Here is a 4,016-nt window from a genome sequence, read left to right as displayed (position 1 = left end):
TCACTCACCTTGAAGGCTCACGCGTGGGCACAGATTATGTCCCACTATATCTTTCCGAGCACGCACGAGTCCACCTTCACAGCGGACATGGTTGTTCTCATCTGGTGCATCCTGACAGAGCAAACTCTCAACCTGCCCCGACACATCCTGCAGCCCATTGGACACGTACAGATAGCGGGTAACCTACCTTCCTTGCATTGGTTTCAGATTTAGTCTCTGCTGCAGGTGTGTCTTCTCGGGTAGGAGACACAAAGGTCATGATCCCTAGGGCCGACCAGTATGTCCCAAATGGGAAGTACATCAGGCCACTAGTTCCCTCTGCAAGCCGGCTTGAAGGCCCATCTTTGGATACCCCTCCTTCTCCTACTCCACCATCATCCACACCACAAGCACCATCCACCCATCAGATGTTCCTTCAGATCCATGAGAGGTTTGATCGGCAAGACCGGCGGATAGAGCAAATGGAGCGCCGTAACAAGCGCTGAGGCCAGGGCATTTTGGCCAGTTTCACTAACATTTTCTTTACTGTTTTTAGGGTAGTTTCATGCATTTCCTTAGGAAATAAGCTAGTTTTAGGTAGATATTCACTTACATCTTGATTCAAGCATACATTGTGCACTTTACATGATTTCATGAGGATTTTGCATGAATTTAAGGACAAATTGGATGTTGCATTTCCCATTACTTGGACTAGAACTTTGATGCACTTTATTGCTTGATTTCAGGACAAAGGAAGCAAAGAAGAGCCACATTATTGGCTACGTTAGTTACACTAACGTTGACACTAACGTGGAATGGGAGTAACTTGCAAAGTTAATGAGAAATGTAATTGCCAATAACGCTCTTGAATCCATCATTGCACATGTTAAGAGTCACGTTAACTAATTTAACGTGAACTCTAACGTGGAAGAAAGGAAATGGAGCCAACGTTAGTGACACTTAACATTATCACTAACGTTGGACCAAGCTCATAAGTGGCCACGTTAGTTGCCACGTTAACTTAGTTAACGTGGCCTCTAACGTTAAGACGTAAAGGGGAAGCCAACGTTAGTGACATTCAACTTTGTCACTAACGTTGGCCAAGTCACAATAAGCCACGTTAACCTAGTTAACGTGGAAGCTAACGTGAGGAGACAAAGTGGTCGACAACGTTAGTGACACTAAACATTATCACTAACGTTGGAAGGAACCCACACAAGCCCCAATAAGCCACGTTAACTCCCACGTTAACTTAGTTAACGTGGAAGTTGACGTGAAGAAGGGAGGTGATCACCAATGTTAGTGACACTCAACTTTGTCACTAACGTTGGAGATGGCTAGCATGGCCACGTTAGAAGCCACGTTAACCTAGTTAACGTGGACTCTAACGTGAGAAATAGGGGTACATTGGAACGTTAGTGACAATGGTAAGTGTCACTAATGTTCTCGAAGGTTGGCAAGCCTACATTAAAAGAGCCACGTTAGCTAAGTTAACGTGGACTCTAACGTAGGGAAGGGGGAGACTTCTCAATGTTATTGGGAAAGGCAAGTCCCAATAACGTGTGCGAAGGACAAAGAGGCAACGTTAGTAGCAACGTTTGTGCCACTAACGTTGAAGATAACGTGGCTCTTACTTGGGTGAGGAACGTTAGTGAAAAAGGTGATTGTCACTAACGTTCTCGAACCCATATTTTCACTGAACGTTAACACCACTAACGTCCTGAGCTAAAGTCTCTGCCTACTTCACACTTTCTCTCTACAAGTAAAGCCAAGCCCAATGAAGAAGAGAACTGCTTCAAACTCAAGATCCAAAGGCCCGTACCCAAGACTTGAAGAGCCAACTAGAAGAACAGAAGAGTAGTATATATAGGAGTAGATTTGAATTAAATGGGAGTTGGAAAATATAGGGAGCCTCTGGGCATAGAATTACTCTCTGTATTTTACTTTCTCTGCACTTCTAGTTTCATCATGTATTCTCCATCTTTGTTTTCATTTTCCAGAGCTATGAACAACTAAACCCCTTTCATTGGGTTAGGGAGCTCTCTTGTAATTTGATGGATCAAATACTAATTTTCATTATTCTTCTTCTATCTTTTCTCTTGATTTTACTTGAAAGCTTTCGATCTTCATCCAATTGGGTAGTTATCTTGGAAAAGAAGCTATTCATACTTGGATCTCTTCTGAACCTTGAAAGAGGAATGAAGAGATCATGCTAGAAATGCTTTCTCATGCTGGACCAAATTGGGTTTGGATGGATATGTGACTATAATCCTCTCAACACTTGATTTGGGAAATGCATGTGGTATAATCAGTGACCATACTTCATCTCTTCTCATGAGCAATTGACCAAGGAATTGGCTATTGATCAAGATTTGAGAGATTGAATTACAAGAAATTGTAATTCAATCACTTAAGATTGCCAAGGAGATCAATGAGTGCATTGATTGAGGAAGAGATGAAAATGAATTTGATCCGGAGAATACAACATCTCTTGAGCCCAATGAACTTCCCATTTCTGATCTTACCCATTCTCTTTAATTTCTGTTACTTACTTTTATGAGCAATTCCCCCATTCCCATTTACAATTCTGCAATTTACTTTCAGTCATTTACTTTCAGTTCTTTAATTCTAGCATTTACTTTTTTTGCCATTTACCTTCCCGCCATTTTATTTTCTGCAATTCTCAACTCAAATTCTGGATTTGCTCAACTAGAACATTCCTCTGATTAAAGTTGCTTGATCAATCAATCCCTGTGGGATTCGACCTCACTCTATTGTGAGTTTTTACTTGACGACAAATTTGGTACACTTGCCGAAGGAAATTTGTTGCGAGACAAGTTTTCCGTGCATCAAGTTTATGGCGCCGTTGCCGGGGATTGATTGTGCATCAACAATGATTAAATTCGAAGATAACTAGATTGAGCATTTTTATTTTGTTTGATTTAATTTTCTGTTTGAGTCATTTACTTTCTGTTTTAGTTATTTTCCCCCTACTTTTTCTTTGTTATTTACCATTCATTTCACAAACCCACTAACTGTTTGATATATTGCATCACTCACACTAACAGTAATTCTGACAGATATACTTTCTGCACCTATTCTCTTTGCTTGTACTTGTTGGTTGTATGACAGGGAGAAGAAGCGGGGCTTCAACTTCCTTTGATTCTGAACCTGAGAGAACCTTCCTTAGACTAAGGAGGAAGGCAAGAGAAAAACATGTAGTTGGTGCTGAAGAAGAGGAGGAACACTTTGAGGAATACTTTGAACAAAACATGGAAGAAAACATGGAAAACTATCGTGAAGAAGAAGCTCACAACCATGGCAGAAGAGGACGAGCAAATCATGCTGGGGAGGATAGAAGAGTTTTAGGCTCTTACATCAATCCAAACCCAGGAAACTGTGGAAGTAGCATTCAAAAGCCAACCATCGATGCCAACAATTTTGAACTAAAACCACAGCTCATCACCCTTGTGCAGAACAACTGTTCGTTCAGAGGAAGTGTCCAAGAAGACCCCAATCAACATCTAACCACCTTCCTGATAATATGTAACACAGTGAAGTCTAATGGTGTTCATCCTGACGCCTATAGACTGCTCTTATTTCCATTCTCACTCAAGGATAAGGTAGCCAAGTGGCTGGAGTCTTTCCCAAAGGAGAGCTTGACAACTTGGGAAGATGTGGTGAACAAATTCTTAGCAAGATTTTACCCCCCTCAACGAATCAATAGACTGAGAGCTGAGGTCCAAACTTTCAGGCAACAAGATGGTGAGACTCTATATGAAGCATGGGAGAGGTTTAAAGACCTAACAAGGAGGTGCCCACCAGATATGTTCAATGAATGGGGGCAGCTGCACATTTTCTATGAAGGGCTCTCTTATGAGTCAAAGAAGGCCGTAGACCATTCATCCGGAGGATCCTTGAACAAGAAGAAGACCATTGAGGAGGCCATAGATGTCATTGAAACAGTAGCAGAGAACGACTACTTCTATGCTTCCGAAAGAGGGAACACAAGAGGAGTAATGGAGCTAAACAATGTA

At 41.6% G+C, this 4,016-nt stretch overlaps 1 non-coding gene across 1 annotated transcript; it reads right to left on the bottom strand.

Moving 5' to 3' along the window:
• Nucleotides 1-3,704: 3,704 nt before the first annotated feature.
• Nucleotides 3,705-3,811, bottom strand: LOC148548061 (small nucleolar RNA R71). The gene has a single exon (XR_015898038.1). It is a non-coding gene; the product is annotated as a small nucleolar RNA R71 (small nucleolar RNA).
• Between the last annotated feature and the right edge of the window lie 205 nt (nt 3,812-4,016).

This window comes from Arachis ipaensis, chromosome B8, assembly GCF_059453495.1.
Source record: "Arachis ipaensis isolate K30076 ecotype BB chromosome B8, ASM5945349v1, whole genome shotgun sequence".
NCBI lineage: Eukaryota > Viridiplantae > Streptophyta > Magnoliopsida > Fabales > Fabaceae > Arachis > Arachis ipaensis.
The sequence above is the reverse complement of the archived record's forward strand: the minus strand, read 5'-3'. Positions and strand labels throughout refer to the sequence as shown.